Below are 23,403 nucleotides of genomic sequence, written 5' to 3'. Positions count from 1 at the left end.
TCTGAGGCAGCCTTCTGGCCTAAACCTCTGTCAGTAGACCTTGTTGATTTTAACTAAAGTGGCTGCAAGTGCCCTTGGGGGCCTTCCAACCCTCCCCACAGACCCAGGGGCTACAGATCACTGGAAGGTGGGGCTCAGCCAGTGATCATTTAATCTCTTCCAACTGTTCTACCTCCCACTTGGAGGACACACTAGCATCTCTTCTATCCCCGGGTCCTTTTCAACATCAGTGTCCTCTGCAGCATTGAGCTCAACATTCCAGCTCACAGTGTGTACATAAAGGCATTTTGCAGAAAACACTGCCCAGCAGTGAAGGATAGAGAGGTGAGAAAAGAAAAGGCTTTCTTTGCTACTAGAAGGAGGGTCAGTCTAGAAGTGAAATGGTGCTGACATTCGGCAATTAGCAGAGACCTGATGTGTTCGAGGTCCTATGGGTCCTGAGACAAGTGGACCGAGCAGCAGGGCTATGTGCTGGGGGAGGGGGGGGCAGGCACATGCTCTCTAAGGCCAGTGAACTGTTGTTATCAGTTCTCTGAGACGTGACTTGGAGGGTTAACCCTTGTGTCTTCTCAGAAAATCTGACAAAGAAGGCAATACATCCGAGAAAGTACATTTTGTACTTTTGTGGTTTGGAGCAAAGCAGGATATATTGGAGGGGAGCGTGGTATAAACTTGAGACTTTCGGCTCTGTTTTTGCAGGAAGACCTTAGCTCTTCACACTCCTGAGCACCTCCAGTACACCCATACATGGCTGAGAGTCGGCTCTGCCCTACAGAGACAGCAAACCACCTCCCTAGAATGAATGCCACCAAATAAGGATGCAAATCATAGAAACCGCTTTAACTCCCCAAAGCCAGAAAGAGTCCCTGTATATTCACTGCCCATTAGCCTTGAAGTTAAAGGGAGAGGTTGTCTTGTGGTGTCTGTGAGTGATTGAATGAAGTCCAGGACAACGTTTTGAAGAACTGTGTGGAGAGGTGAGAAAAATAATATCAGCACCGTTGGTGTAAATGGACAAACTACAGGCCTCGTGCTGCCCCCCGGAATTCTGAGGGTGCACCTCGCTTCTTACAGTTCTAGCTTATAGCTGCTCAACAGGACGGCCACATTCCCCTTTCGCTCAGCTTACCCACCTCCTCTCATTTCTCCCACGGTGCGAGGGAACAATGACAATTCACAATTCACGGAAAGGTGAAAGTGGGGGTCTGTACAACCACAGAGAGGGGAGGAATCCATAGTGTCCCCTCGACCAATGGAACTTTATTCCCTGCTTCTCAGGCTACCTGTGGAAAAGGGACAGTTCTGTTTTTTAAGTTTCTAATCCATCACAGCCTGATTCTTTTATAAAATATCATAAAAATGAATTACTGGAAAAATTAAAGGGCATAATTAGATTCAACAGGCATGAAATGTCTCTGCCAGACTTAATCTCAATTTCAGTACTCGGCTTGTCACAGATGGGTGATAAACGGTTTGCTGACTTGCTCTGGGTTGTGGACAGCCTTGGAGTACCCCTTTCCAAAGTTAAACATCCCGAGAGAGTACTGTGATTACCATTTTTAAACACACATTTATTGAAATCTCTCCACATTTCTCTCTCTTTCCATCTTTCTTTCCTTTCCTTCCTTTCTTTTCTTTCTTTCTTTCCTTCCTTCCTTCCTTCTCTCCTTTCTTTTTTCTTTCTCTATTATCTATTATCTATGTACATGTATCCTTTATCTTTTACCTTGTATATTATTGCTCCTGTAGTTTCAAGCTATATGCTTGATTTATGTTCTGTTCTTCTCTACTCTGTTCCATTTTACTTTGTAACCACTCCATTCCATTCTGAATTTGTTTAGCTTGTGGCCACAAGAGCATCTCTTTCTAGCAGATCCCAAAACAATTGGGTAGAAGGTATGTGTATACGATTTTGGTAATAACACCCCTAACAGTGAACCATAATATGTTAAGAATTTGTGGGTAAGTAGTCACTTGGTGACTGGTGAATGTCCTTTTCATATTTCCTAATGCAGTTTTTTAAGTAAATGATAAAAGATTACCTTAAAAAGTGAATCTGTTTCTATTTTAGGTTTGGACTCCTTTGTTTCTTGATAGAAATCTTTGGGGGTTGTTTTGATTGTCAGAAATTCTTTTGGAAATTCTTTGGTTATACCTTAAGATTTCACAAGGAAATGCTTAATTGACTAGTTTTCTTCAGATACTTTACCACTTCCTTTAAAAAAAAATTAAGAGTGCTTTTTTTTTAAAAAAAAAGATTTTATTTATTTGACAGAGAGAGAGAGCACAAGCAGGGGGAGCGGCAGAGGGAGAGGGAGAAGCAGGCTCCCCACTGAGCAGGGAGCCCGATGTGGGACTCGATCCCAGGACCCCGGGATCATGACCTGAGCCGAAGTCAGACGCTTAATCGACTGAGCCACCCAGGTGCCCCAAGAGTGCTTATTTTTTAAGATGTTAGCTCACTTAGTTTTATTCTTGAACTATTTATTACTTTTATCTTTTTAAGGTGTTAACAATCTTTTTCAGTCCGATGTATTATATGTCTTCTGTGTCTGGCTAGGACAAAATTAGCATATCTGGGACCTAATGCTCATGGTGAGTGTTTTGTTTATTTTAGATTTGTGTTGATTTTTATCTAAAGCTTGGACTTCTCATAGTCTAAGAGGCAAAATCTATAGTCGTTCATATTCTTGTATCTTTTACGTTACTTACATTCCTCCTGGAACTGTGTAAGATTATGACCTTGCATTTTTAGGGGAGGAAGAAGATATTTTTATTTCTACCCTTCTAGATTTTCAGCTAGGGCTTGATGGGAGAAAATGGAACAAAGACCAGACTTTTCTGTGGCTCGTAGTCCCCAGGCAGGATTCTCCTACAGGTACTGCAAGCACTTCCTTTAATGTTTTACCAGCTTTGCTCTGGTTAGCGTTACTTTGTTCTGGTAACTGTAAATATCCCCCGGTCCCATATATGTTAGCAGTCATCCTTCAAACGTATGGCCCACTGATATACATCAGAAGGGTCTCATGACTAATGTTTCACTAGACAGTAGTAAATAACCTTATCTTAACGATAGCTAGCCCCTCAAGGTCCTGGAAACCTTGCTTCCAAATTCCTTAGAGACTTAACATTATCCCTGACCCCCACTAACTAAAAAAGTATATAATCAGTTACTCCTCACAAGCCCAGTGCTGGTCTTTCTGCCCAGGGGTTCCGTCCCCCTGCTGTAATAAAAGCACCATTTTGCACTGAAAACTGCTCAAGAATTCTTTCTTGATCCTTAGCTAGCTCACGGCCCCACATCAGGGCTCTGTAACAAAAGGCAGATCAACAAGAGAAAAACAAACAAGTTTTATTAACATGTTTATCTTATTTATGCATTGGAGAAACTTGGGGATGAGTGACTCCAAGTTTTATTTACAGCCTGGTCTTCACAAGGAAAGACATTTTTGGGGAAGTGACAAGGCAAAGGAAAAGGACTTTGGGTCTCCACCGGCAACAAATTGTGTGAAAGCAACTATGAGGGAAACGAAGTCTCCCTTACCTCAGTTTGGTATGTAGATTTCTCCTGTGCCTCCAGGCTGGATAAGGGACTAAAATTGTCTCTGGTGATTAGCTTTTGTCCTTTCTGGTACAGAGGGGGAAGGAGACACTTTGGTAAATTTATGTCTTGCTTTTAGGCAAATAGGAGGAGAGCAGAGAGCATTTTTGTGTCTGCTCATTCTTAATTGCCTTCAGTCTGAAATAATCCATGTGCCAAACTGGCATATTTTGGAGTGGTCAAACTTTGTTACTCTTCACATTTAAGGCAATAAAACTTGAAAATTAGAGGAAGGCGTTTTTTCTTTCCCTGTTGCTCCTAAGAAAGATCAATGAGAAAGTAATATTAACGCATATATGAGATTTAATACCTGGACTTTTTAAAACAGAGTGCAATGAAAATCACATCTCTGATTACACAAAACTAAATACAGATCACAGAGTAAAAACAGGAGTGAAAGACTCAAGAGAAACGGGAGATAGAAACAATTTAAAGACCTACTCCGAACTAGACGTGGGTTTAAAAAGAAAAGCAGATTCCTGTCTTGGATGCCATAGTCCTTAAGAGCACAAATTCTGGAGCCAGACGACCTAGGTTCAGATCATCTGACATCATTTATAGAATCGTCTTTGCCTGGAAGCTATGACTATGAAGATGGGTATGACCTATTTTCTGCTCTTTGAGAGCCACCAGTAACTCTTATAAACAAAATATAAAACAATGAGAGTTAAGTGTTCTAAGACAGACAAATAGATGGGTGGACAGAAGTGAATGGACAGTGTGGGTGTCAGTGGTTATAGTCAATAAGCGAAGAAACAGAGACGTAAGGAGTTTGGGATTTACTTTTGATCCCTTGGCTAGCAAGACCGGGGCTGAGACTATGACTTAGTGAGCCATCTCCAAGGAGAGAACCAGGGCTCTTTACCCTCTGCAGCTTTATCTCAGCCTCTGTCCTTACTTGCTGTGCGAACTTTGGGAAGTGACTCAGGCCGTATCTGTAAAACAGGGCTAATAACAGTACCTATTTCTGGAACTTGTTGTTAGTATTGAATGAGATAGTGTGTATAAAGTGCTTTACAGAATGCCTGGCTCACAGCAAGCATTCAATATATCTTGCCTTTTGTTAATAGTCATATAAATATTTTATTTCATTCCAGTACTGCTTATGGAGGACAGATTACGTACTTGGAGTCACATAGTCAAGATTAGTTCTATTTTTGTATACATTTTTTTTGTTTCTGGGTGGAGTATACAAGACAGAAACAATCAGAAATAATAAATAGAGAGAGAGAAATACTACAATTGCAAGGCAAAGTGTTCCCAGAAGAAGTAATTAATTGCAAAATGAAGTGACTTGGGTTTTCCCCTTTCTCTTTAAGCTTCCACAAGAGGCTATGCTGTACCTCAAAACACTGCAACATATGAGCTTCAGAAAGGAGAAGAGAAAAAAAAAAGATTTCTGGACAACCAGTCTATATAAAATACCTAGGGCAATTCTTGGCACCAAAAACGTGTTCACTGTAAGTTAAACTGACTTTTTATGTGATTATTGAAAATGTTTTCTATGCCTTCTTCACAAATACTTACTATCCCCAAACAAACTAGGTTTGTCACCTTCAAGGTTGAAAGAGTGCCAAAAAAAGAGAACATTTCTCTGGGTGGGGGAAATTTATGGCCTCATCTGTGAGTCATTTGTAATAAATTATGTAAAAATATATGCTTTTAAGAGTTTGGGCCAGTTTCAAAATGTGAAAAAGTTAGATTTATCAAAGCTATCTTTTTTGTGTTGTTGTTCTTGTTTGAAAGATAATTGTGAACTAAGTGACAGAGAGTGTCATTGAATGCCAAGTGAATTAGGGAACCGTGAGAAGCAAGGCTTCTGATGAGAAGATCATGCTCCAGTTCTAGAGTGCAGAGGTGCCATTCTTTAAGCTGTTCAGCTGCAGATCCAACCTGTGTTCACTAAGCACGGGGGTGGCACACAGTCTGTACAGGGCACTGGAGGTACCAGTAACCACTGGTCAGGTTCCCACTGGAAAGACAAGACATACACTCAGACGTCAACCCAATGACACTGTCCAAAGTCAATAAAAATCCCGTAATGAGGAATCACAGCGTAGAATGTGACGCAGCCCTGAGGAGAGGCATAAGCAGGAAGTTCTGTGAGTTAGGGGGAGAAGAAAGCTCTGTGGTCTACAAGCATCTGGAAGGTTTCATGGAAGAGGTGAGATCCTGGGCTGAAACTCAGTGGGAGTATAGCGTCAGGAGAGGTGTGAAAGAGATGAGTTCCTGGGGCATAAGCAAGGGTTGCTGCTGTATAATGGGAGCAGGCAAGGATACATTTGGCACGCAGGAAGCCCCCTGGGGCATCTCTTAGTACTCCTGTGCTACGGCCTCGTAAAACATGGCAACTGGGGGCCCAGACTCCTTAGAGATGAGGGTAAGAAGTACCCACCAGAGCTCAAGGGGAATCTAAAAGAGTGATAGGGAAGGGAGATGATGAGCAGCACCTGTGGTCTGAGGTCCAAAGGCAGCACAGGAGATTAGCTTATTCTGTTAACTTTCCTGTCATAAATTTGTCCCCAGGAATTGTGGCCGTCCAGAAAATGGAAGAATCTGACAGAGGAGTGAACTTAATGTGCCCCCCCCCCCCCAGAGCACCTCGGGTCCCTTTTACCAGCTCCCAACCTCTTCCTGTTTGCCACAGAGGACTGTGCCTGGGCACTGGAGGCTGGCACCCCCTCAGACCAGTCCGTTGCCAATCCCGGGTGACTATAGGAATGCAAGAGCCCTCCTCCTTTGTCTTAAGAGCACCTCCAGAGTGTAATTTATACTCCAGAACTCTCTGCAGGTTCAGGCTGCAGACAGGGGTTGCACAGACATCACACCCTTACTTGGCTTCCTCCTCCCCGTTCCTGGTTCCTCGGGGGAGCACTTCCTCAACCCATCCCTTGCACTGGATTCCTCAATGCAGGGCCTGCTTCTGAAAGGGTGGATGGAATCAAGGTTTCAAGAGAGGATAAGCATGTTTCATTTGCTTGAGGGAACTAGTCTCACTTATGTACAAAAGGGGTGAATGAAAATCTGGAGAAGTGTTCAGAAATCCCGCTGTTGTATGGGCGCACTGCAGACATTTAATGAAGCTCAAGAAATTCATAATTCTTTTTTGCGGTGTATTGGCTGAGACAGCCTATTACAGGTGCAGTTGCTTTGGCTCAGCTGAAATGTGACTGAGTCTAAGTTCCGTGAATGCATCTTGCAATTCAGAACTTGTGTATACTATACTAAGTGTAGTTAGAGACACTACCCATGTCCCTTACCCTGAGGACTTGGTGGTTCAGGAAACTACTTCATGCTACAAGAACTTGTGGTTTTCTAAGGGCTTCCTCTGGCAAGCTAACATGCTTGGCCTGATGTCAGGTAGGCTATAAATGCTGGGGAATTAATATCCTCAGAGCAGTTCTCATCTAATGGGAATTAGTGCTTGAAACAGCCCAGATTTCTCAGTTCTTCAGTCATCTCTGAGATGTGTACCACACTGCCCCCTGGAGGCTGAAACACAGTCTCCCACAAAGGTGTTCTCTTGGCTCCAGCTTCAGGCCTGTCCCCATTCTCCATCCCCCTACAGATATTTCCTGGGATCTTATTCCAAGTCTCTTTGCAATAAATCTTTGGGTCAGGGTCTGCTTCTGGGGGAACCCAAATGAAGACAGACAGTTTGAACCTCAGCATTTTCATATTCCCATGAATGTTCTCCGCCGAGATGCAGTTCCTTTAAAAGGCTATTTACCTGTGGTGCTGCTTGGCAGGTTCAGAGCACACTCCTCTGGAACATGTTTCAGCCACTGTAACTCATGTTTATGAATATGGTTAGTCAGGATAAAAAATTTTTTTTCCTTTTGACTGGTCTGAATAATCATGAGTGGTATTGCAAGCAGAATGTTTCAGCAGAAGAAAAACAAGGAAATTAGGGAAATCACAATCATTCCCAAAGTGGTGGGAAGCTCTTCTGCAAGTCACTGATTCAGCAAGTATTTATCAAGTCTTGTGTATGCACAGGGCACTGTGTGGTGCCAAGATCATTGTAATTGTAAATTTGATTTTGGAGAATGCATCCCATTGTCAGGAAAGCCAGGAGGATATTCATTTTGGTTAACTAGAAAGGAATGAAACAGATTTGTAAGCATGCAACTTGCTCAGATACTGTCTATGGAAGGAATCAGGATCTTGGGAGGAATTCCTTCCTGTTTTTTTGAGTGAAGATAGGCAATTGCCAAAGCAGTGCATATCCAGGTCCCTGAGGTGGCTGGTTAGTGGGTGCTAACGTTCATTAGGTTTTGTGAAATGCGACACAGTTTTTAAAAAATAAATCACTCTATTTCATATTCCACCTCATATAGTCTTTAGCTTTTTCTAATTGCTTTCCATAAGCTTGTTTTGTCTCCACAACACAATTGTGAGATGTGTCATATCATCCCACTATATTGTATAACTATAAAGACACATGATAAGTTCACCCACTTATTAATGTTACAAGTGTTCACTGCATGATTGTAGTGTCCCAGGCACTGCCTTCTGGGCACTGATGCCCACTCACTACCACAACCCCCATCTCCCCTTGCCATGAAAAAGCAATAGAGAACACATGGTCTCAACTTACAGGGAGTTTCTGGTTCATTTGCAGAAACAGGCAAAGAAAGGGGAATTTTCAAAATGGTATGGTAAGTGCTAAGAAAGAAGAGAGTAGGGGACGGAGGAATTCCAGTTCATTCAGATTTGGGAAGGCCGAGAGAACAAGTGGGGTCAGGGACAAACCCAGAGTATGTGTCATCTAAACCTCATGTGTATGTGCTTTAAGGACTTAGCTAGATAGAGGGCACTGGAGGCTGAAGGGAAAACACAAGCAAGCACCTAGACATGGAGGAGAGCATGGTGTGTTTGGGAACTAGGAGTGTTCACTAGAGCTGGAGTGTAGAGTCTGCTCAGGGTTGGCAAAAGAAAGGAAGTGAGTCAGAACCTGAGGAGCTTGAATGCTCTGCTCTGCAGTATAGACCATTTTGGAAGGGCAACTGGGAGAGATTGAAATTTCTTTAACAGATTAGTGAAAAATCAGATTTCCACTTTAGTTTGCTTTGACTGCTCCATGGAAACTGAATTGTGGGAGAAAAGACTGGAAGGCAGGAGACCATTTAGGAGGTAGTAAGTGGCCTTGAAGGATCAGGGGATAGAGTGATTGGGCTGGCATCAGTGGAGATGGAGAGATGTCAGTAGAAGTGTTAAGAGAGGAAGAGAGGCTACATGTAAGGAGGTGTGTGTGGGGGGGTGGGCATGCAAAGTAAGTGCACTTCATGCAGAAGGGGGTGCTGGGCTGAGGAAGGAGACATGACTTAGCCTACCTTCAGGGGTGACTAGAAATTTCATTCCTTTTGTTGTTTCTTCCACTTGAAACTCTTTTCTACAAGGTCTGATCACGTGTGACAAAACCCAGCAAACTCCCTCTTTTGGTCTGAATCTGCTGACAAGGCAAAACAGACACTTCAGCTTCTTGTTCTTTATCTCATGGTTGATTAACAGAGATTAAAACTCTGTGCTCTCAGAAGTTTGCCATATTTTCTTTTTATATGAAAGGAGTTTTGTATTTCTGGGTTTACCCCTGATGTATGGACTGAAATTTTGGAATTGAAGCTATAAGTTTTCTAGATCTAGATGTATGTTTATGTGTCTATAGGTATGTAATATTTTCCTACCTCCAGATGGTATTATTAATTAGATCACAAAATTTTTAAATAGAACTCTACTCTAATTCCCAGAGCTAACTAAGGTCTTAAACAAACGAGCCTATTCCTAAAAATTCTCAAATATTGAAAAAATTAAATTTTGAATACTTTCAATATACTCAAAATACTTCCTTATAGGCAGTTACTCAAATGTTCAAAGAATTCAAGTTTACATAATTTAGGTTACTTTGGCAAATGAGACTAATTTAATATTGTTGGTTTAATAAGAACAGCTTTATCTTCTGAGTTGTCAGCATTAAGTGTAATACAAACATACATTTTTATTTTACTTGGGCATGTTTCTCCTCAACTTGTAAAGGTGTGCTGGTTTAATATGCTATCATTTCAGTTACTATATTTTAAGATTATAAAAAATGTAAATTTGTATTTAGTCAAATTAATTCATTATTTGGACAAACTTTATTTCAAAAATAATTCTGTTTTGTAGAATGTCAGCTTGAAGACAGTTTCCAAAATCATCTGGTAACTTAAACCCTTGGACTGATGCTAAATTGAGCTAATTCATGAATCATTAGATACCTACATCGGATCTAAGTAAGATAAAATACTGAAGCCTTAATTGCTAAATACAATTTCATTTTTATATACTTTTTGCCTCTTGTTTTTATATAATACAGAGAGGCTATATATTTGGGTCTGTTAATGGACATGTTCATTTTTGCCACATTGAGACACTATACTGTGAGGGATGTTCGTGGCTATAAAAAATTATGAGACGTATATTGAAAAGCTCTGCTAGTCGGCTAGAAAATACTGGTATATGAAAGACAGCTTATAGTTATTTACTAACAGGCACTCCTTCCTTGACCATACTTTAGTCAGGCTCCCGTGAGTCTTCTTCTAGATGAGCCTCGACCTTGGCCTGCTGAGCCCCATTTTACCAAAGAATCCTAAGCTAGTTAATTGACAACTGCTCCCCTTTATATCTCATCATCCTTGATATTTGATCGAGCTCCTCATCCCCTGCCCTGGATATCTAAGTCACTGGCCTGCTTTTGGTAAGAATCTTGTTAAGCTAGTTTGGCAAGAATCTCCTTACTTTGGTATCTAAACAAGTTCCTCTCAATAATTTTCTATCCACTCACCCCCTCACTCAGCTCCTTGGCTGTAGATCTCCAGTTGTCCGTGCTGTGTAGAATGGGACTCAGGGCTACACTGAAGCCTCGCTCCTCTACTGCAGTAGCTCTAATAAGATTTGCCTCGCCATTTTGACACATGCCCTGGAAATACTTCTTCTCTTACACCACTGCCTAGTCTTCTCTATGCAATAGAAGTGGCTGTAGTGAAAACTTAGAATCAATATACGTGAATGAGGCTCTATTAGGAGTGAGAGCAGCAGAGAGGAACAACTTTGCATGCAAAGTGTGCAGGAGGTATTTTGTTAAGGAAAACAAGAGAAGCTTTGTTCCAAAGTAAAACAACTCATTCCAAAATGAGAGAGAGAGAGAGAGATAAGTGTATGATAAAACTTGTTTGGATAGACAAAGTTGCAGATGGTTCACGGAACAGGAATTTTACTTCTTGTAGTCAAAGCTGGCTGAGGTTTGCGAGTTTATTTATAAGATTTTTAGTAAGAGTGTTAGTACCAAATATGCTGTTTCAAAACTAGCATTTGGTTTTCTCTCTGTTAAAATGACAATTTTTTCTTGGATTACTGGAGTTCTCTTAATAAGTGCTTGTAAAATACTTTTCTCTACCTTGAGAATAATCTGCCTAGAAAATAACTATTCAGGGTCTTATTAGAATAATTCCTACACTTGTTGATTTTGTCATATCTTTAATTATTTGAGAGAACAAAGTCTTTTCACTTAAAAAGAACTTAAGTTCTTTATAGTCACATACCACCTATGTCTACTTTAAAATTTATACTGTCATTTTGGTTAACTAGATAACCAGCTCTTATTTCTTAGTAATCCATGATCCTATTTAATCAAGTGTTCAAACTTGACTGCTTTTTATATTTTACCTTCCAGAAATCAAATCCTAGATATCTTTTGCCAAGGAAATTGTCAAGGAAAAAAAAAAAGTTAAGTCTGGACCCGAGTAAAGAAAGACGTTATTGAACAAGACTATTACAGAGAGATGCTCAAAGCCCGAGCCAAAACAGTTTCAGGCAAGGGGAGTGGGAGCAAAGCTTCTGTAAGCAGAGACCCTGGGATAGGTGTTTGTGGAAAGCACAAGAATGATGTCATGCTAATAGCTGGTGTGTGGGAGGGGCCTTGGAACTTAATGAACTGCATCAAATATTGTACTAATAGAAAAGTTGAGGCAGAAAAGTTGGTTTGTGCTCAGGCACATGGGCTTGGGGTTCTGGGTCTCAGAGGAAGTAAACAAGCTAAAGTGTACATAGAGTTGGGACCTAGTGGTCTTCAGCAAAGCAGCCTGAACTCGTGTGAAGCACAAAGTTTCATCAGCCTTGTCAGTCCCTCTCCTTGTTCAAGGCAGGCTCAGAGAGACTCTCCAGGAATAATTCAGAGGTAAGGAATAACTCAAACAGGAGATGGCTGAGTGAAACAGACCTCAGGGTCAGCATTTTCTCAGTGATAGCCCTAGTAGAAGGCTAGTTTACTATCTGTTTGCTGTGCAGGCGAAGGTCAGTTGTTTCAGTGTCCTTCAATGGGATGCCTAAAATGAAAAAGATAAATGTTAATATAAAGGAATATATTAAAGTAAAGAGCCAGAAGTTGAACCCTAAGACTCTCCAGCCCAGTGAAATCTAGGAGATCAGTGGATGAAATAGTTTGATTGTGCAGCACAGTTCCCTGAGTTGTATTATGCTCTTAATTATGTTGCCCAGAGTCTGGGTTACTTCCCTTATGAAGGCATGCATGACCTGAGCATTTCACCAGACTTTCTTAGTCACTCAGCAGCTTGTCCAGGGAAAAATCTGCTCCATGCAAGGACTGATGCAATGTTTCTTTAGATCCTGGAGGGGGGAGACCAGTTACAAGGCAACTTAGAGTCCTAATAAGGATCTGGGCAATCATGTTCATGCAATCATGAGCAGTTGCAGTTGCAATCGTAGCAATCATGTTTAGTTGAAGTCAGGAGGAAGGGAGAAAAGTTGGACGGGTTAGTTTGAAAGGCTGTAGGCAGATATTGAAGGAAACTGGAAGAATTGAAAATTTGGTAAGGGTTGACAATCTCTGTAAAGTAACAGATCCAAATCTGATTTATGAGTAGATATCAACACTACTTTATCCATAGTGGGAAAGGAAGCTAATTAGTGTCTATCAGACAAGACAAAGTTTGCATATCGACCAGTTACCTGCAATTTACAGAGGTGCAAAAGAACTCAAAGATAATGAATAGGGTCAGAATCTGATGATCCAGAAGAGCATGCTTAGGTTCCCACTGAAACACAAAATGCTCTTACAGTCCCTTTTCCCCTTTTGATCAAAGACAATCTCAAAGAAAGATTATTCTTGATCACAAAACAAGGCTGGTCTCATTAGACATGTTTACACAGATGCAGCAAGGATAAGTCAACACATGAGTCTTCTATTTGCTTTGCTGGACATTTTCATAAAGAACATCAGATTGGATTTTTCCAAAGCCTCTTGAGGATAGGAAGCCAAGCCAAAACTTCACCATCATTTTTCACCTGCAGTACCTAGTGATTTGGTGGGAAGTCCTCTCTTCCTGAGGTCCCCAAAACATCCTAAGATTCCTGAGCCTGCCTTGCTCACCTATAAGGCTGGGAACCCTGTAAAGCCAGTTACCAGGCCAGCTTCCCTAAGAGGGACTTTGTAAGCATTGGCCCCATACAGTCTACCTTAATTCCTAAAAAGTGTCTGGTCACATCTGATGAAACGAGCATCCTTCTCAACTATGATATTCTAGGCAATGCCAGCCTTGATTGCATAACCAGTGTTTCCAATTCTGTCCTATTAACAAGGTGGACAGACTCCTACTGAATCTATGCAAATAACCAGGGTGCCACGAAAACAGGAATCCTCAATAAGAGTTCCCCAAATTTTACCGGATGAGTCAGGGCAGAAAAGATCAATGTTTCCCTTCTGCTTTACAAGAGCACAGTCTAATAAATTGTTATGAGGGATAGATAGCTTGAGAGAAAAGAGAGAGTGGTTCCTTACATCCAGAAAACAGAGCATTAAAGCATCAGCACAGTTCCAAGCAAAGCCCATGTCCATCTAGTTTATTCAGTGCTTTGTAATTAATTCTTGCTCCACTTGATCTGGGTTAGTCATCTCATGAACACATCTGCTTCTTGACTAGAAGTCTGGGACTCCTGACTCAGTCCACTGGTATGATCTCATAATTATTGAAGCAATGCCATCAGCAGTCTGTACCCAAGAGTACTTGGCATGGTCCACTTCCATGAGTCTCTAGGATAGTCCTTTATGTTAAAGACAAAGCACTCAGCTTTTGCAAAGGTTCTTCGGGAAGCATCAGAGTAAAACACAAAACCACCTGTAAATGAAAGAAAACTTAAAATAGCCGGGGTTAATGTATTTTTTTTTATTTTTTATTGTTATGTTAATCACCATATATTACATCATTAGTTTTTGATGTAGTGTTTCATGATTCATTGTTTGTGCATAACACCCAGTGTTCCATGCAGAACATGCCCTCTTTAATACCCATCACCAGGCTAACCCATCCCCACCCCCCCTCCCCTCTAGAACCCTCAGTTTGTTTTTCAGAGTCCATCGTCTCTCATGGTTCGTCTCCCCCTCCGACTTACTCCCCTTCATTCTTCCCCTCCTGCTAACTTCTTTTTTTTTCTTAACATATATTGCATTATTTGTTTCAGAAGTAGAGATCTGTGATTCGACAGTCTTGCACAATTCACAGCACTCACCATAGCACATACCCTCCCCAATGCCTATCACCCAGCCACCCCATCCCTCCCACACCCCCACCACTCCAGGAACCCTCAGTTTGTTTCCTGAGATTAAGAATTCCTCATATCAGTGAGGTCGTATGATACATGTCTTTCTCTGATTGACTTATTTCACTCAGCATAACACCCTCCAGTTCCATCCACGTTGTTGCAAAAGGCAAGATCTCATTCCTTTTGATGGCTGCATAATATTCCATTGTGTATATATGCCACATCTTCTTTATCCATTCATCTGTCGATGGACATCTTGGCTCTTTCCACAGTTTGGCTATTGTGGACATTGCTGCTATAAACATTGGGGTGCACGTACCCCTTCGGATCCCTACATTTGTATCTTTGTGGTAAATACCCAGTAGGGCAATTGCTGGATAGTATGGTAGCTCTATTTTCAACTGTTTGAGGAACCTCCATACTGTTTTCCAGAGGGGTTGCATCAGCTTGCATTCCCACCAACAGTGTAGGAGGGTTCCCCTTTCTCCGCAACCCCACCAACATCTGTCGTTTCCTGACTTGTTAATTTTAGCCATTCTGATTGGTGTGAGGTGGTATCTCATTGAGGTTTTGATTTCAATTTCCCTGATGCCAAGCGATGTTGAGCACTTTTTCATGTGTGTGTTGGCCATTTGGATGTCTTCTTTGGAAAAATGTCTGTTCATGTCTTCTGCCCATTTCTTGATTGGATTATTTGTTCTTTGGTGTTGAGTTTGATAAGTTCTTTATAGATTTTGGACACTAGCCCTTTATCTGATATGTCATTTGCAAATATTTTCTCCCATTCTGTCGGTTGCCTTTTGGTTTTGTGGACTGTTTCTTTTGCTGTGCAAAAGCTTTTTATCTTGATGAAATCCCAACAGTTCATTTTTGCCCTAGCTTCCCTTGCCTTTGGCGATGTTTCTAGGAAGAAGTTGCTGCGGCTGAGGCCGAAGAGGTTGCTGCCTGTGTTCTCCTTTAGGATTTGGATGGACTCCTGTCTCACGTTTAGGTCTTTCAACCATTTGGAGTCTATTTTTGTGTGTGGTGTAAGGAAATGGTCCAGTTTCATTCTTCTGCATGTGGCTGTCCAATTTTCCCAACACCATTTGTTGAAGAGACTGTCTTTTTGCCATTGGACATTCTTTCCTGCTTTGTCAAAGATGAGTTGACCATAGAGTTGAGGGTCCATTTCTGGGCTCTCTATTCTGTTCCATTGATCGATGTGTCTGTTTTTGTGCCAGTACCATACTGTCTTGATGATGACAGCTTTGTATTAGAGCTGGAAGTCCGGAATTGTGATGCCGCCAGCTTTGCTTTTCTTTTTCAACATTCCTCTGGCTATTCGGGGTCTCTTCTGGTTCCATACAAATTTGAGGATTATTTGTTCCATTTCTTTGAAAAACGTGGAGGGTATTTTGATGGGGATTGCATTGAATGTGTAGATTGCTCTAGGTAGCATTGACATCTTCACAGTGTTTGTTCTTCCAATCCATGAGCATGGAACGTTTTTCCATTTCTTTGTGTCTTCTTCAATTTCTTTCATGAGTATTTTATGGTTTTCTGAGTACAGATCCTTTGCCTCTTTGGTTAAATTTATTCCTAGGTATCTTATGGTTTTGGGTGCAGTTGTAAATGGGATCGACTCCTTAATTTGTCTCTCTTCTGTCTTGGTGGTGGTGTATAGGAATGCCACTGATTTCTGTGCATTGATTTTATATCCTGCTACTTGACTGAATTCCTGTATGAGTTCTAGCAGTTTTGGGGTGGAGTCTTTTGGGTTTTCCACATACAGTACCATATCATCTGCAAAGAGTGAGAGTTTGACTTCCTCTTTGCCGATTTGGATGCCTTTGATTTCTTTTTGTTATCTGATTGCTGTGGCTAGGACTTCTAATACTATGTTGAATAGCAGTGGTGAGAGTGGATGTCCCTGCCGCGTTCCTGACCTTAGGGGAAAAGCTCTCAGCTTTTCCCCATTGAGAATGATATTCGCTGTAGGTTTTTCATAGATGGCTTTATGATATTGAGGTATGTACCCTCTATCCCTATACTCTGAAGAGTTTTGATCAAGAAAGGATGCTGTACTTTGTCAAATGCTTTTTCTGCATCTATTGAGAGGATCATATGATTCTTGTTCTTTCTTTGGTTAATGTATTGTATCATGTTGATTGATTTGCGGATGTTGAATCAGCCTTGCAGCCCAGGGATAAATCCCACTTGGTCATGGTGAATAATCCTTTCAATGTACTGTATGATCCTATTGGCTAGTGTTTTCGTGAGAATATTTGCACCCATGTTCATCAAGGATATTGGTCTGTAATTCTCCTTTTTGATGGGGTCTTTGTCTGGTTTTGGGATCAAGGTAATGGTGGCCTCATAAAATGACTTTGGAAGTTTTCCTTCCATTTCTATTTTTTGGAACAGTTTCAGGAGAATAGGTATTAATTCTTCTTGAAATGTTTGGTAGAATTCCCCTGGGAGGCCATCTGGCCCTGGGCTTTTGTTTGTTGGGAGATTTTTGATGACTGCTTCAATTTCCTTAGTGGTTAAAGGCCTGTTCAGGTTTTCTATTTCTTCTTGGTTCAATTTTGGTAGTTGATACATCTCTAGGAATGCACCCATTTCTTCCAGGTTATCTAATTTGCTGGCATAGAGTTGCTCATAATATGTTCTTATAATTGTTTGTATTTCTTTGGTGTTAGTTCTGATCTCTCTTCTTTCATTCATGATTTTGTTGATTTGGGTCATTTGCTTTTCTTTTCGATAAGGCTTGCCAGGGGTTTATCAATCTTGTTAATTCTTTCAAAGAACCAGCTCCTAGTTTCGTTGATCTGTTCTACTATTCTTTTGGTTTCTAGTTCAATGATTTCTGCTCTGATCTTTATTATTTCTCTTCTCCTGCTGGCTTTAGGCTTTATTTGCTGTTTTTTCTCTAGCTCCTTTAGGTGTAGGGTTAGGTTGTGTATTTGAGACCTTTCTTGTTTCTTGAGAAAGGCTTGTATTGCTATATACTTTCCTCTCAGGACTGTCTTTGCTGTATCCCAAAGATTTTGAACAGTTGTGTTTTCACTTTCATTGGTTTCCATGAATTTTTTAAATTCTTCTTTAATTTCCTGGTTGACCCATTCATTCTTTTAGTAGGATGCTCTTTAGCCTCCATGTATTTGAGTTCTTTCCGACTTCCTCTTGTGATTGAGTTCTAGTTTCAATGCATTTTGGTCTGAAAATATGCAGGGACTATTCCCAATCTTTTGGTACCGGTTGAGACCTGATTTGTGACCTAGAATGTGATCATTTCTGGAGAATGTTCCATGGGCACTCGAGAAGAATGTGTATTCCGTTGCTTTGGGATGGAATGTTCTGAATATGTCTGTGAAGTCCATTTGGTCCAGTGTGTCATTTAAAGTCTTTATTTCCTTGTTGATTTTTTTGCTTAGATGGTCTGTCCATTTCAGTCAGGGGGGTGTTAAAGTCCCCCACTATTATTGTATTGTTGTCAATGTGTTTCTTTGCTTTTGTTATTAATTTCCTTATATAATTGGCTGCTCCCATGTTAGGGGCATAGATATTTACAATTGTTAGATCTTCTTGTTGGATAGACCCTTTAAGTAGGATATAGTGTCCTTCTTCATCTCTTATTACAGTCTTTGTTTTAAAATCTAATTTGTCTGATATAAGGATTGCCACCCCAGCTTTCTTTTGGTGTCCATTAACATGGTAAATGGTTTCCACTCCTCACTTTCAATGTGGGGGTGTCTTTGGGTCTAAAATGAGTCTCTTGCAGACAGCATATTGATGGGTCTTGTTTTTTAATCCAATCTGATAGTCTGTGTCTTTTGATTGGGGCATTGAGCCCATTTACATTCAGGGTAACTATTGAAAGATATGAATTTAGTGTCATTGTATTGCCTGTAAGGTGATTGTTACTGTATATTGTCTGTGTTCCTTTCTGATCTAGGCTGCTTTTAGGCTCTCTCTTTGCTTAGAGGACCCCTTTCAATATTTCTTGTAGGGCTCATTTCGTGTTTGCAAATTCCTTTAGTTTTTGTTTGTCCTGGAAGCTTTTTATCTCTCCTTCTATTTTCAGTGACAGCCTAGCTGGATATAGTATTCTTGGCTGCATATTTTTCTCATTTAGTGCTCTGAAAATATCTTGCCAGTCCTTTCTGGCCTTCCAGGTCTCTGTGGATAGGTCTGTTGCCAATCTAATGTTTCTACCATTGTAGGTTAGAGATCTCTTCTCCCGAGCTGCTTTCAGGATTTTCTCTTTGTCTCTGAGACTCGTCAGTTTTACTGTTAGATGTCAGGGTGTTGACCTATTTTTATTGATTTTGAGAGGGGTTCTCTGTGCCTTCTGGATTTTGATGCCTGTTTCCTTCCCCACATTAGGGAAGTTCTCTGCTATTATTTGCTCCAATATACCTTCTGCCCCTCTCTCTCTTTCTTCTTCTTCTGGGATCCCAATTATTCTAAGGTTGTTTCGTCTTATCATATCGTTTATCCCTCGAATTCTGCCCTCGTGGTCCTGTAGTTGTTTATCTCTCTTTCTCTCAGCCTCTTTATTTTTCATCATTTGGTCTTCTATATCGCTGATTCTCTCTTCTGCCTCCTTTATCCTAGCACTTAGTGCCCCCATTTTTTATTGCACCTCATTAATAGCCTTTTTGATTTTGACTTGGTTAGATTTTAGTTCTTTTATTTCTCCAGAAAGGGTTTCTCTAATAACTTCCACGCTTTTTTCAAGCCCAGCTAGTATCTTTAAAGTCATGATTCTGAACTCTAGGTCCGACATCATACTAATGTCCGTATTGAGTAGGTCCCTGGCAGACGGTACTACCTCTTGTTCTTCTTGCTGAGGTGATTTTTTTCGTCTCGTCATTTTGTCCAGAGGAGAATAGATGAATGAGAGAACAAAATGCTAACAGGTTAACGATATCCCCCGCAAATATACTCTATATGAATCAGAAAAGACCTGAAACTGGGGGAAAAGAAAGGGAAAGAAAGAAAAAAGAAAGAGGGGGGGAAAAAAAAAGAAAGAAAAAGAAAAGATAAAAACAAACAAAAACAGAACAAAACAAAAAAACCAGAATATGATCAAATATGATCAGGCTAGTGCATAGATCAGTGCCACACATTAGATTTTGGCTGTATTTTGGTGTGTTAGAAGAAAGTTCCTCCTAAAATTTTAAAGGAAGAAAGACTCCTATATGTACAACATAAGTGTTGATACAATGAAGGGATGGAAGATGACTGTAAAGATGAAAATTATAAAGATTTTATAAAAGGAATTGATAAGATAAGAAGTTGTTTGAAAAAAGAAAGAAGTTTAAAAAAAAAAGAAAAAAAAAAGAGAATGTGCTCAGGCAGGAGACTAGAACAAAGCCATACACTAGTGATTTAGGGTATATTTTGATCTGTTAGAAGAAATTGTATCTCAAAATTTTAAAGAGAGAACAACTTATATATATATGCCAAAAATAAGGGTAACTACTATGAAGGGATAAAATATGACTCTAAAAATGAAAAATAAAAAATGTTTTTTTAAAAAGGGATTGATAAGATGTTGGTTGAAAAATTAAAAAAAAAACAGTTAAAAATTAACTTTGAAAAACTAGTGAATCATGGTAAAAAAGCCATGAATTCTATGTGCAGTGTTCCCCTAGCGCTGGAGTTCTCCTGTTCTCCTTGATCGGTAAACTTGGTCTTGGCTGGCTGGCTGTTCATGCTGATCTTCTGGGGGAGGGGCCTGTTGCCGTGGTTCCCAAATGTCTTTGCCGGAGGCGGAATTGCCCAGCCCTTGTCGGTCCAGGCTAAGCAAGCTGCTGGGGTTTGCTCTCAGGAGCTTTTGTTCCCTGCAAGCACTCAGTACAGCTTTGGAGGACCAGGGTGAAAATGGTGGACTCCCACTCTCCGCTCAGAGGAGCTGAGAACTCGGGGTCCCGCTCCTCAGTGCGCCCCCAGAGAAAAGCAGTCAATCACTCCCGTCTCCCTGGTCTCCGGCCGCACTCCGTGCTCACCCAGCCTGTGACCGAGCGTTTCTATCTCTGGCACCCGACCCCGTGTGGAGTCTCCAAAACCAGCAGATCCCTGCGGTGGACTCCCGTGCCGCTCCTCCTGGGGGAGGAAAGGGAGTCTCCCTGGCTCTGCTGCTTGTTGGGTCCCTGCTGGAGGAGCAGTGGCCCGACTGGGCCGCGGATCACAGTTTATGGCCACCCCGAGCTGAGAGCCCGCGCCTCGGCTCCGTCTCTGCAGTCAGCTTCCCCGCTCCGATACCTGGGAGCTCTGCCGCACTCAGACACCCCCGGTCTTTCTGTGACCCTGAGGGTCCTGAGACCACACTGTCCTGCGAGGGTTCCACCTCCCGCTTAGCCACTGGAGCGACGTCCCTCAGCGGAGCCGACTTCTAAAAGTTCCGATTTTGTGCTCCGCGGCTCTATCACTTGCCAGAAGCGGCCGGCAGAGGCCCCCTCCCCCGCCGTCTATCCTCCCAAATATCGCCTCGGATTCACTTCTCCGCACGTCCTCCCTTCCAGAAAGTGGTCGCTTCTCTGTTCAGAGAGTTGTTGCTACTCTCTTCTTCGATCTCCTGTTGAGTTCGTAGGTGTTCAGAATGGTTTGATCCCTATTCAGCTGAATTCCTGAGACCAGACGAAATCCAGGTCTCCTACTCCTCCGCTATCTTGCTCCGCCCCCAGTGTTAATGTATTTTTTTATAATTTTCAAAGGTAAAAGATCTGATCAGAGTTCACTATTAAAATAGTACAATTGATAAGGAAACATGATTGTTCATGTGACACTTAAAAAAGTCAGTTCAAAAAGTTTTAGATGAAACATGCCAAACAGAATGATGAATCCTATTTTCAAAGAACACTGGATATTATATCTTATTTGTGGAAATGGATAAGCATAATCTTTACAGAGAAAAAAATATCAGATACAACATAACTCTGAGACATGATATGCCATGAACAGTTCAAGCATATTGTTAGAATATACTTGTTACCAAGCAAAAAGTAAACTTAACCTGATTGAGTTTAGGAAGAACATACTTGATTAAAATAAAAGTGTATTCTTGCAAGGCTGATAACTCAAAAGGTGTAACTGTAGTTATTAAACCAACAACATTAAAATAGTCTCATTTGTCAAAGATGTACCTAATCATGTGACCTTGAATTTTAAAAAACATTTTGGTAAGTTTCTATAAGAATACTTTTTCCCCCATATTGAATATATTAGAGATTTAATTGTCTTAATTTCTGGGAATTTCAGGAATATTAAAATTATATAAACTCTTATTTATCTCTTAGCCAATCCAAAAAGCGCTCCTTTAAGGGATTTTAGAGTTTAATGTGGTAATAATATTTGGAGGTAGGAAACTACTACACACGCGTAATAGAACGTACATACATACATACACACATATAGATAGGCACAGAGAGCTTCTAGCTTTAATTTTTAATTAAAAAATTTTAACTCTTGTTCAGGCATAAACACAAAAACTCAAAACTCACTGGTTCATAGAAAAGAGCTGACTCTACTCCTTGCCTCACTTTTATATTTTTACAAAGATTATATTTGTGGCAGATGGGGCAAATTGAAGTAACTTGCTCAATGCAAATGCTGAAGGAGTTTCCTCAGTATTTGTGGAGGAGACCCTTAAGATGTTCTTTGCCCTCACATGTAATTCTATGGAGGCTGTGGACTGCATTTTGGGAGAGGAACGGAGGAGAAACCAAGTGGCCATCTGGGGTCTCCAAAGTCCATCTGAGTGGAGTAAACATGCAACCTGTTTCCAATCAGCTTTTTCAGCCACAGACTTTTGCTCTTGGTGTCACTGAGCTCCTCAGAGCCCCAACAGTGTAGGGGGACTTAAGCCTCAGGTGTCTACAGGGAGTTGAGGAGCCTGAGTGAGAAAGGGAAGGCCTGGCAGGGGTGGATAGTGGAGAGGAGGAGGTAGAGGTATTGAAGGGGGAAGAACAAAGGACTCTAGGGAGCTGAAGGGAACGTTGAGGATGGAAAAAAGGAGGCAGAAGTTAGGGGATGGTGATGGGAAGGCATAGGTCTTAGAAGACACTGAGGAAGGGAATTGGTCTTTGAAGGAAGCAGTGGTCTCTGAGAGTTTTTGTGGAACAGATATTGTTCTGTTTCTTTGTGCCAAACAATAAAAGCAGTCCACTGTTTGGATGCAATTTTGGAGTCATGGGATTCCAGATCCTTGCTCAGAATGAGCCAATTCGCAAAGATCCTAAGTTCCCCAAAGAAGCCATTGAAATTTTAAGTTTTTTTTTTTTTTCCTAGTGAAATTTTGTCATTTCGAAGAGATTGGGTGAAATTGGTTCGAATGCACATCCCCCACAGGGAAAAGTGTGTGGAACAATGGTTAGATTGGCAGTTTCCCATGATAATGAAAGGAATACCTGTTGGCTCTAAGGATCTTAACCCAAGATGTCATATCCCAGGAGAGAATCAGAGGCTTTACTCACACCCAGGAAAGCCAGAAGAAGGCAGAGAAATAGAAGGAAAGAAAAAGACAAAAATGAAGAATAAAGCCAAATCTTTACCATGCTACAACAGACACATGTTTGGAACACTGTACCGGGAGTTAGACTCACCGCTGTGGATCCCGACCTCCCAGCCAGGAAAGGACTCAGCATCCGCTGAGATGGCATTGACCCCTGGGTGAAGAAAGCAATGTCCTGGGGGCAGAGTTACAGCATCATCAGTGTCAAAGAAAAAAAAATGCAATCTGGACATTAGTATGAAGGATTTCTTTAAGGGGGTTATTGCAATAGAAGGAGAAGAGTATCATAATAGGAAGATGCTCGAAGACTAAGTCAGAAATGTCTCAGGGGAGGGATGGGTGGGCAAAGCTTTTAAATGCAGAGATGCCTGGGAAAGGAGGAGGGGAGATGAAAGCTGGTGTGGGAGGGGGTTCTTGAAACTTAGCCTTCATCAAATATTGTACTACAGGGAAGACAAGGCAGGAAGTATTGGTTTGTGGTTAAGCACATGGGGCGGGGTCTGCACTTGAGACAAGCAAACAAGTTAAGGTACAGAAAATGTACATGGGTTTGAGGGCCTTGCCATCTTAGAGTTATGTTAAGCTCAAAGTTTGATTAGCCTTGTCAGCACCTAAAATTGTTTTTGAGATTTCCCGGAGGGTTTCTGAAAAATCTCTTTTGTAAAAAGAGAAATGTTAGGAATAATGACGGTTATTTGATATG

At 41.2% G+C, this 23,403-nt stretch overlaps 2 long non-coding RNA genes across 8 annotated transcripts in view; one reads left to right on the top strand and one right to left on the bottom strand.

Moving 5' to 3' along the window:
* Positions 1-2,301: 2,301 nt before the first annotated feature.
* The window catches only part of LOC114211139 (uncharacterized), a 35,986-nt gene continuing 14,884 nt past the window's right edge, over positions 2,302-23,403 (top strand). The window contains exons 1-3 of one of the 7 annotated variants that reach the window (XR_003609665.2): positions 2,302-2,424; positions 3,424-3,553; positions 4,921-5,061. This is a non-coding gene — a long non-coding RNA (uncharacterized LOC114211139). The other 6 variants (XR_015768084.1, XR_003609663.2, XR_015768085.1 and 3 more) reach the window with 6 other exon arrangements.
* On the bottom strand, positions 3,330-23,007 carry LOC114211140 (uncharacterized). Its single transcript, XR_003609669.2, has 3 exons — positions 22,792-23,007; positions 7,332-11,964; positions 3,330-5,573 (listed from the first exon to the last, which is right to left on the bottom strand). It is a non-coding gene; the product is annotated as an uncharacterized LOC114211140 (long non-coding RNA).

This window comes from Eumetopias jubatus, unplaced genomic scaffold, assembly GCF_037043125.1.
Source record: "Eumetopias jubatus isolate StellerSeaLion01/CBP00866 unplaced genomic scaffold, mEumJub1_p1.0 scaffold_4, whole genome shotgun sequence".
Classification (NCBI taxonomy): Eukaryota; Metazoa; Chordata; class Mammalia; order Carnivora; family Otariidae; genus Eumetopias; species Eumetopias jubatus.
The sequence above is the reverse complement of the archived record's forward strand: the minus strand, read 5'-3'. Positions and strand labels throughout refer to the sequence as shown.